At 42.0% G+C, this 10,434-nt stretch overlaps 1 non-coding gene across 1 annotated transcript; it reads right to left on the bottom strand.

Annotated features, from left to right (window-relative positions):
• Positions 1-9,589: 9,589 nt before the first annotated feature.
• Positions 9,590-9,664, bottom strand: Trnas-cga (transfer RNA serine (anticodon CGA)). Its single transcript has one exon. It is a non-coding gene; the product is annotated as a tRNA-Ser (tRNA).
• Positions 9,665-10,434: the final 770 nt, after the last annotated feature.

Below are 10,434 nucleotides of genomic sequence, written 5' to 3'. Positions count from 1 at the left end.
TCCCCGTCATGCTCGTCGAGGGAAACAAGTTTGGGTAACTCCCATTCGTTGTTGCTTGTTTTCATCGGTCGAAACTCGAAGAACCCAGCAGACACACTACCAGTTTGGCAAAGAAGTGATAGTGGAATTTCAGAACAGCACATGTACGGCCGTTTGATAGCGAAAGTTCTATCCTCTTGAATTTTTTCCTCCATCCTTGAATTGTTCAGTCACGATCGTAGATCGCCGGATCGTTCTTCATCTTGAACACTGTTTCGTCTGGCATTAAAACTATGGAACACAATGTACAATTTTCGATCTGAAGCTTCATTCGGCCCCTCCAGCCGGAGGTTAGAGTCCTCCCTCTGGCATGTGTGTGTGTGTGTGTGTGTGTGTGTGTGTGTGTGTGTGTGTGTACGTGTGTGTGTGCTGTTCTTAGCCTAAGTTAGTTCAAGTTCAAATGTTCAAATGTGTGTGAGTTCTTAAGGGACCAAACTGCAGAGCTCATCAGTCCCTACACTTACACACTACATAAACTAACTTAAACTAACCTATGCTAAGAACAACACACACACCCATGCCCGAGGGAGGACTAAAACCTCCGGTGGGAGGGGTAATTTAAGTAGTGTGTAAGTCCAGGGACAGATGGCCTCAGCAGTTAGGTCCCTTATAAATTAACACACATATGAACGTTTGAAGCTTCATTCAGGACTTAGATTACATATACAGTTGAAACTCCCTGGCAGATTAAAACTGTGTGCCGGACCGAGACTCGAACTCTGGACCTATATATATACAGTTTGCTAATTTGGTGTTTTTTGCACTTAGGAACAGTATCACACTTCGAGAGATCTTTAATGTTGTCACACTTTTGAAATGGCGCAAATACACAGTATATGACCTTTCCAGCTCGTTGTTACAGTTTCACTAGCGCCAAGGACTAGGAAGCTCTATGACATAGCGGTGACGGTGGAAAGAAAATTACTTGGGCTATTTCGCTGCTCGACAGATTAAAAATTTCTTTATTTTTAGAATCACTCTAAGTAACAAGATAACGGACAGAAAGCCACATTTCGGCAGTCAGTGTGCTAAATGCAAACAAACACGTAAATGATATACGGTTCGTGTGTTTATCTGCGGGCTTGAGGTCCACCATTCTGTACCCAGTTGTTGAAGTTATCAGATAGTTTGCTCGTGAAGATAACCAGAGATTTACAGTGTATACGTCAGTTGTAAAAGTGGATAAGGTTTGCTTCTATGGCGAATATTATAACACTGTCAGAGCATGAGAAGGGCTCACGATGTGATTTTTCTGTCATTATAAAAATACTTACAAAAGACGGAAGTGTGAAGAATATTAACATTAATGAGACAAACACTAATGATGACCTGCTTTGCAGCGTTCTCAAGAAGTGTCGCCGGTAATATGCACGTAATGATGGGCCTATGTCGTTGACGTTTAATTTATTATAGGATTATGGAACTTGTTTTATGTTCAAAAATTACGACGTTTTTCAAAAACTGAAGTCTCCTCTATAAAAATCAACATGGATTCCGCAAACAGAACTCAAGTAGCTCTGTTCCTCCATGAGATCCATAGCGCTGTACACAACAAAGCTCAGTCAGATGCCGTGTTCTTTGACTTCAGGAAGGCATTTTACACCGTCCTGCGTTGCCGTTTAGTGCACAAGAAAAATACGCGCTAATCGAGTGACGGACGGGGCTTCTTTTCAGAAATTACTCAACAAGTCGCAACAAAATCGAGAGATGTAAAAGTAATTTACCGAGCACCCCAAGGAAATGTGACAGGACCGTTGCTGTACATAAATGAAATAAAGCGTCGAAGCTCTTTAACACTGTTCGCAGACGATGAGGTTATCTATACGTAAATATCAACGCCAGAAGGTAATATCGATTTTCACAATGACATGGAGATGATGTATGAATGGCGCAGGGCCTGGAAATTGACCCTGAACATAAATAAATGTAATATACTGCGCATACATAGGAAAAAACATTGCTGGCCTACAACTACACTATTGATGACAAACCGCTGGCGTTTCTGTCGTAAAATATCTATGAGTAACTATCACAGCGACCTTAAGTGGAATGACAGCACAAAACAAATACTAGGAAAATCAGATGTCAGACTGAGATTCATAGAAAGAATCTTAAGGAAATATAACTTATCCGCGAAGGAAGTGGCTTATGAAGCGCTTGTTCTACCGATTCCTTAGCGCTGTTCATCAATATGAGATCCTTAGCAGGCAGGACTGATGGAGCAGATACAGAAGATGCGACGAAGAGTGTCGCGTTTCGCCACAGGATCGTTTAGTCGCGAGAGAATTACAGAGATTCTCAACAAACCCCAATGGCATCACGTGCTGCAAGAGGCGTTGTGCATCGCGGAGAGGGTTGACACTGTGTGTGTATAAAATATGATGACATGAAAAGAGCAGAAGTTGAGAGTGTAAAATTCCTGCGATTACGACTTGAGAAAAATTTCAATTGGAAAAGACATACTAACGAACTGGTAAAGCACCTAAACAAGTCTGTGGATGCAATGCGAATGATGTCAGAAATAGGAGATATAAATATAAACTGGCATATTTTGCTTATTTTCATTCCATTATGTCATATGGTATCATATTTTGGGGTAGCTCCACAAACCGAGAAAAAATTTTTAGAGTACAGAAGCGTATAATAAGAGTAATCTGTAGTGTAAATCCAAGAACATCATGTCAAAACCTATTCAAAGAATTGGGCTTACTAACCACATCTTCTCAGTATATTTATTCCTTAATGAAGTTTGTTGTAAATAATACATCTCTTTTCCCAATCTAACTGCTTAGTACACAGTATCAATACTAGGAATAAGAACAATATACATAAAGATTTAAAATCACTTACTCTTGCCCAGAAAGGAGTCCAGTATTCAGCAACGCATATTTTCAATAAGTCACCAGTAACGATTAAGAGTTTAGTTTCAGACAAGGCACAACTTAAACATAATTTACAAGACCTTTTGGTGGCACACTCCTTCTATTCCATCCATGAATTTCGCAACAGGTGCAGTAGACCATTTTAATGAAAATTTATTATACTTCAATTTTTGTCAATACTTGGTTGTAACAGCCAAGTAACTACCTAATGTGTGAATGATGGATGTATGGAAAGCAGATGTAGGTCGTAGGTCTGTAAATAGTGGAAGTTTGATTTTAAATCTTGTACATAGTTTGACTGTTCTTAACTGAGGATCACTGAAATGAATAATTCACTTTTTGACAATACTTGGTTGAAACAGCCAAGTAACTCACTACTGTGTGAATTAAGGATTTAATGAAAGCATATGTAAGTATTAAACCTGTAAATATTAGAAATTTAATTTTCATTCATGTACATAATTTTTCTATTTATTAACTGAGGACACTAAAATTAATGAAAATCAAGTTTTTTTTAATTACATGTTTGTAATGTGTTTATCTGACATGTTCCACACCCAGGAGGATCCCCTCTTTTGTGGGTCTATGAAATTAATAATTAATGTAATCTAATCTATTGATTAATTGCCGTGCGTTATGGCCGCGCGGTTAGAGGCGCCATGTAACGGACTGCGCGGCCCCTCCTGCAGGAAATTCGAGTGCTCCCTCGGGTACGGGTGTGTGCGCGTGTGAGTTCTTCTTAGCATAAGTTAGTATAAGTTAGTTTAAGTAGTGTGTAAGTCTAGGGACAGATAACCTTAGCAGTTTGGTCCCTTAGGAATTCACCCACCCACACATGATTAACTTATTAACTTCAGTAACCATAGTTTCCACGATGACGTCAAGGGCAGTAATGCCTGTCTCTATATTCACGCCGTCGATAAGCCAGCCCTGTTTGTAGCTACAACATCTAAAATATTTTCATTTCGTATGGGCTATATAACTAGCTGCTCTAGACTGTTTGTTGTATGCATCCCATGGAATGAATCCAAAGACGTCAGAGTCGATAATCGGTTGGTTAAAGTCACATCCAACTTATATTACGTGATCTGGGTTTTTCCACGCTGCTGACAGCAGACTTTAATTGAACGACTCCAAACGTGTCACAGCGGAGTCATGTGTCCCGTGAAAACATCCAATAATTAATTTGATTTCACCTAGATCTGTAAAAAGATACCGTATAACCTGACTTTCACACTCAAATTTGAACTCATTGTAGGCCATATTTTTGTCTGCCATCCAAGGCGTCTAATCTGTCTTCTCCATACCACAAACGACTCAGAGTCTTCTACTTCGTGTTTCAGCCGGCTCTCAGCATGGAGAATAATTTGAGCACGAGAAATTTCCTGAATAGCAGTAAATTCGGGGAATTTCTTACGTGTACTTCGACAAATTATTGATGATGGTGACGGTCGAAGAGTCATGTTCTGAACGCAGGTCTGGTTTTACCTGTCGTCTGGTGACTATTCGTCAGAATATATCGGACTGCCTAAAAACCTAATGCCCACTACGTGCACTCCACAGGTACTCTGCTACCCGAGTTTCCTTTGTCTAGTGCAACCCTGACCTACCAATGGGGACCCACATTCCTACCCGATAATGGAGATCCAGAAAACTGCAGCCAAGACAATCACAGAGTCGACGAAGCCTTTGGTTGGAATACGAAATTGTCCCGTTCAACTATGGAGAAAATTTTGCATATTACTACATCTTCTAGCATCCAGCATGCAAGACCAGCAGTCTACACCCCTTCCGCCAACTGCCCTTACGAACTGAAGAAAGCTTAGAATCCAAGCCATAGGATATTTACTAGGTGTCAAAGAGATGCACAATTTGCAGACGAATGCACCCCGCATGCAAGATAGACGCAGGAAAGACCTCCTCTACGTCTCGGATGAGGCTCCCAGGCCGAAATACCGAGTGCACCCTGGCTCTCTTTCCGCCTATGCGCACTGTATCCCTAAACGGCACCAAAAAGTGCTAACGTTGGATCTGTAGATATCTACCCTCGTATGACTGCTGAAGGAACCACCACCTGCCCACTCACAGGGTGGATAGGCAATGCCAGACGGCCAGTCAACACATTGGTCCTCTGCCTCGAGCGACGCTAACGTCTTACAACTCGACGCTCACTGTACTATGAGGGCACATCCCCCGCATTAGGCAGACAAGGCGCTGCCGTAGAAGCAGAGCCCGCGAGCTAAACAAGCGACTCCTGAGGTACCACGTGTGACACGCCAGATGTTTCGCCACCACCACAACCCGAGGCAGCAGCCTGAAGGTGACTGACCATCGCCAAAACACATTCAGCTCTTCGCAAACTGCGGCCAGCTCCTCCAGCTTGCGCCGACAGTAAGCACACATTCCAGCATTACTAACTTTAGAATTGACTGTAAAAGCACAAACAGGAACCCAGATATGGAACTTGCTATCCTCCTGACGTGCCCCCAAAAAGATTAATACCTTATGAGCTGTGTAGTAGCTGTTCAGAAGCTGCTTGACTGTACACATTTACAGTCAAAAGACGCGAGACTACGCCAGTTCAGCAGAACAACGCGCACGGGATGTAAGAAATATACTACCAGCAAAATGGAGGAAAAGCTAATGTAAAATATGTGGATGTCCATCCTATTACATGGACGAGGGCTTCAGCTGATGATATATATGAGAAAAAGTTCCATCACGGCTTTAACTTGAAAGTGTCTTTATTGTCTCACACGACTAATTTCGGCGACACATTACCACTATCCTCAAGCCCCAGCACTGCCAAAAGAGTATTAGATTTCGTTGGTGCATTTATTGTGGAGTCCTTATTACTAGTACACGTAGGCTCGATTTCCTCAACACGGCACCGAGTAGAGACTCCGGATGCAAGCTAGCCGAGGGAAATCTAACACTCTTTTGTTATTTGTGGGGCCTGAGGTTCAAATGGCTCTGAGCACTATGGGACTCAACATCTTAGGTCATAAGTCCCCTAGAACTTAGAACTACTTAAACCTAACTAACCTAAGGTCATCACACACACCCATGCCCGAGGCAGGATTCGAACCTGCGACCGTAGCAGCCCCGCTGTTCCGGACTGCAGCGCCAGAACCGCACGGCCACCGCGGCCGGCGGGGGCCTGAGGATAGCGGTAATGTGCAGCCGCAACTACTCGTATGAGACAAGCTACAAGTGTGATGGTATTTTTTGTCGTATCTAAGTATGTAACTTGCCGCTCTGCAAGTGTGTACCAGGCGACACTATGGGTCTGTATGACAACAGTTCGTATAGTACGTTTCTAGCTTTCTTTAAAATTACTGAAATACTTAAATGAATGCCTGAACTGGGAATGCATACAAAACTGGAGTTATCGTGTAGGGTGTTGTAACAGCAAGTGGGGTACTTACTCTGTGTTATTGTTAGCAAATATTTATAAGAACTGATTGGGCAATGCAACTCCCAATACCAATACAAAAATAGAGTCACTGCGAAACAGATTCAGGCTATTAGGTACTGAATCCTCCATCCCTGTTCAAAACTGATAACTTTGGTTCCTGTGCATGTAACAAATAAGTAAAGTTGTCTTACCTGTAAAGCAGCAACGCTGGATCGCGTTACATTCTGCTCTCTCATGAAGAAGAATAAAATATGCTAGCTACCGACTCAGAGATGTGCAGTGCTGCTGATAATATTTTGAAATACACATGAAATTCTTTTGGCTGATAAATGGGAATATTTAAAAAAAACTGAATGTCTTCGAAAAACATATGACATGGGATCAAATGGTTCAAATGGCTCTGAGCACTATGGGACTTAACATCTATGGTCATCAGTCCCCTAGAACTTAGAACTGCTTAAACCTAACTAACCTAAGGACATCACACAACACCCAGTCATCACGAGGCAGAGAAAATCCCTGACCCCTTCGGGAATCGAATCCGGGAACCCGGGCGTGGGATATGACATGGGCGGGGAAGCAGTAGTGATTAGGGTGAATTACTAACACTGACTTTTTCAACAGTGAATTTCTATTCAATAATTGAAATTACATTACTCAGAAAAATTACATCCGATTTACTAAATGAAACCTTTTCTTTGCTGAAGTAGTCACAAACAATGAGATTTGTACAACAAGTATTATCTATCAGCACTAAAGAGCATAAAGAGAAATCTTCAGATTACGTATACCTGTGTTTACAAACCTTAGAAACATTACAAAAGGGAAATATCTAACTAGCCTATACATCAAATCTGTTTACATACATTCTGGGGTCACTCAACACAGAACTCAGTGTTACCAATTGTCAGCCAACTCATTTACACTTACGCGCTGGCAAAAGGAAACTAATAACAATTAAGCTCTTTACCCAGTAATACATGTACTCGTAAACTTCTTTGTAATATCAATCCGGTAATCCTTTTTTCTCTCAATTAAATTTACATTTCATCATTTCACTTTGAATTCCATTGTAAACTAACGCATCGTTTTTAACGTGCGGTGTAACGCAAAATTTGGTACGAGAAGACTCCTATACAGAGAACACAACAAAAACTGCCTACTGCATCCTCTGTCGTACAAAGTTGGGTTGGGTTGTTTGGGGAAGGAAACCAGGCAGTGAGGTCATCGGTCTCATCGGATTAGGGAAGGACGGGGAAGGACGTCAGCCGTGCCCTTTCAAAGGAACCATCCCGGAATTTGACTCGAGCGATTTAGGGAAATTACGGGAAACCTAAATCAGGATTGCCAGGTGCGGGATTGAACCGTCATCCTCCCGAATACGAGTCTATTCTGGTAGCCACTGCTCCACTTCGCTCTGTCGTGCAAAGTCAGCGAACCACTTTACAGAGCCCATCAGAGACATCGTTTACAATATAGTAGTTTCAATTTAGTTTACATTAATATCATTACAATATTAAGGTGCCACATGTAAGTGTACCCCAGTAGACTCCTGTCACGCTGCTGCTTTACGTAATCCGTTTCCGAATAATGAAATAGACACCTTAGTTTGGTGATTTTTTTTTACACTCCATAAGATAACAATCATTTCTATCTGTACTAAGCACGTTGTCTCCGCTAGACTCCTGTCGATTAAAAAGCAGCCAGCATCGCACGTTAGTCATTCACAATGAAAAATTTGATCGCGAATTCAGAGCCTCGCAGCATTTCGGATCGTAGAACGATTACCACGACATGCGAGGCGAACACGTTAATGAATTCCTGTCAGCGCGTCCGTGCCCCTTACCAAGGTGGGAGCAATGCATATAAGCTCATTCTGTAGGATAATGTGGGAGTAGTCTCATTTCAGGCAGAGTGGAACTGGTAATTACCGACGTAATTAGGGAGCAATATTGGGACGTTCTCGACTATACACAGACATAGCCCCTTTCGTTTTAGTCATACTCACTATTTTCCATCAGAGACAGGACTAATTTACCAACGCATTTTTAATCAAATGCCTATATCTGTTTTCAGATATAAATCATGTACCTCATTTTACTGGTTATGTACAGAGTGATTATCCGCTATTTTGCAGCGATTTTCGATGTACCAACCCTTTGTAGCTGTATTTGCAATCGGATTACTTATAGAAACTAATGGGTGATCAAAAAGTCGGTATAAATTTGAAAACTGAATAAATCACGGAATAATGTAGATAGAGAGGTACAAATTGACACACATGCTTGGAATGAAACGGGATTTTATTAGAAAGACAAAAGTTAAAAAAATATCCGACAGATCGCGCTTCATCTGATCAGAATAGCAATAATTAGCATAACGAAGTAAGACAAAGCAACATGATGTTCTTTCCAGGAAATGATGAATATGTCCACCATCATTCATCAACAATAGCTGTAGTCGACGAATAATGTTGTGATCAGCACTGTAAAGCATGTCGGGAGTTATTGTGAGGCATTGGCGTCGGATGTTGTCTTTTAGCATCCCTAGAGATGCCGGTCGATCACGATACACTTGCGACTTCAGGTAACACCAAAGCCAATAATCGCACGGACTGAGGTCTGGGGACCTGCGAGGCCAAGCATGACGAAAGTGGCGGTTGAGCACACGATCATCACTAAACGACGCGCGCAAGAGATCTTTCACGCGTCTAGCAATATGGGGTGTTTTTTTTTTTTTTGGTCTAATAAAACCCCATGTCATTCCAAACAGGTGTGTCAATTTTTACCTCTCTATCTACATTAATCCGTGGTTTATTAAGTTTTCAAATTTATACTGATTTTTTGATCACCCGGTATAATGGGTGAGAGTGCAGGTATTTCTGTCAATGACTGAGAACGGTGTAATGAGTAACATTATATAAATATTTTGGTCAATTGCAGTAGCTATTGCATGACACTGCTTTTAGGTTAGATAGTATCTTCAAGTACCTGTGGCAAGAACATGCCATTAATGGTTATTTTCCCTTGAGAAGGTCAGATGTTGGATGCGTGAGTAGTGTATACTCTCAAGGCTTCGTCCTCTTAGCGATCACTTACGACCATGCAGAAAACATCATGTTGTGAAGTTTGTAACATTATCGTGGGGAGAGGGTTCGATGCAGAAGAAAAACAACCAGTACACTAGTTGAGATTTTCACTCTGCAACGGAGTGTGCGCTGATATGAAACTTTCTGGCAGATTAAAACTGTGTGCCGGGCCGAGACTCGAACTCGGGACCTTTGCCTTTCGCGGGCAAGTGCTCTACCAACTGAGCTACCCAAGCACGACTCACGCCCCGTCCTCACAGCTTTACTTCTTCCAGTATCTCGTCTCTTACCTTCCAAACTTTACAGAAGCTCTCCTTGGCTAAGCCATGTCTCCGCAATATACTATCTTTCAGGAGTGCTAGTTCTGCAAGGTTCGCAGGAGAGCATCTTTAAAGTTTGGAAGATAGGGGACGAGGTACTGGCAGAAGTAAAGCTGTGAGGACGGGGCGTGAGTCGTGCTTGGGTAGCTCAGTTGGTAGAGCACTTGCCCGCGAAAAGCAAGGTCCCGAGTTCGAGTCTCGGCCCGGCACACAGTTTTAATCTGCCAGAGAGTTTCAACCAGTCCACTATATTATAGTAACACATATAAAAAATATTGCAGTTATACCTGTGAATTTAAATGTTGGATTAAAATTGCTGCAGGTTCCTCCGGTTGTGCTTTACATATCACATTGTCCCGCTTTTTCGACTGGAAATGTGGAAAATTTTAATATAATCCATAAAAGAACGATTTAGTATCTGATAGACGGAAGTAGGGCAAACCTACGTCTACATCATTAACAGGCGTCGAGAAAACTTTTGATTGGAGCACCCTCTTTCACATTCTGAAGGTAGCAGGGGTTAAGTACAGGGAGCTACAAGTTACGTACAGCTTGTACAGAAACAAGGCGCAGTTATAAGAGTCGAAAGGCATGGAAGAGAATCAGTTGTGCAGCGTCAAACGTCATAGCTGTGTTCCACGACGCTGCCGATCTTGTTGTTGACTGCGTGGTACTGGTCCCTCCAGA

Source organism: Schistocerca nitens, chromosome 5 (assembly GCF_023898315.1).
Source record: "Schistocerca nitens isolate TAMUIC-IGC-003100 chromosome 5, iqSchNite1.1, whole genome shotgun sequence".
In the NCBI taxonomy this organism is placed as follows: Eukaryota; Metazoa; Arthropoda; class Insecta; order Orthoptera; family Acrididae; genus Schistocerca; species Schistocerca nitens.
This window is presented reverse-complemented; position numbering and strand designations above follow the sequence as displayed.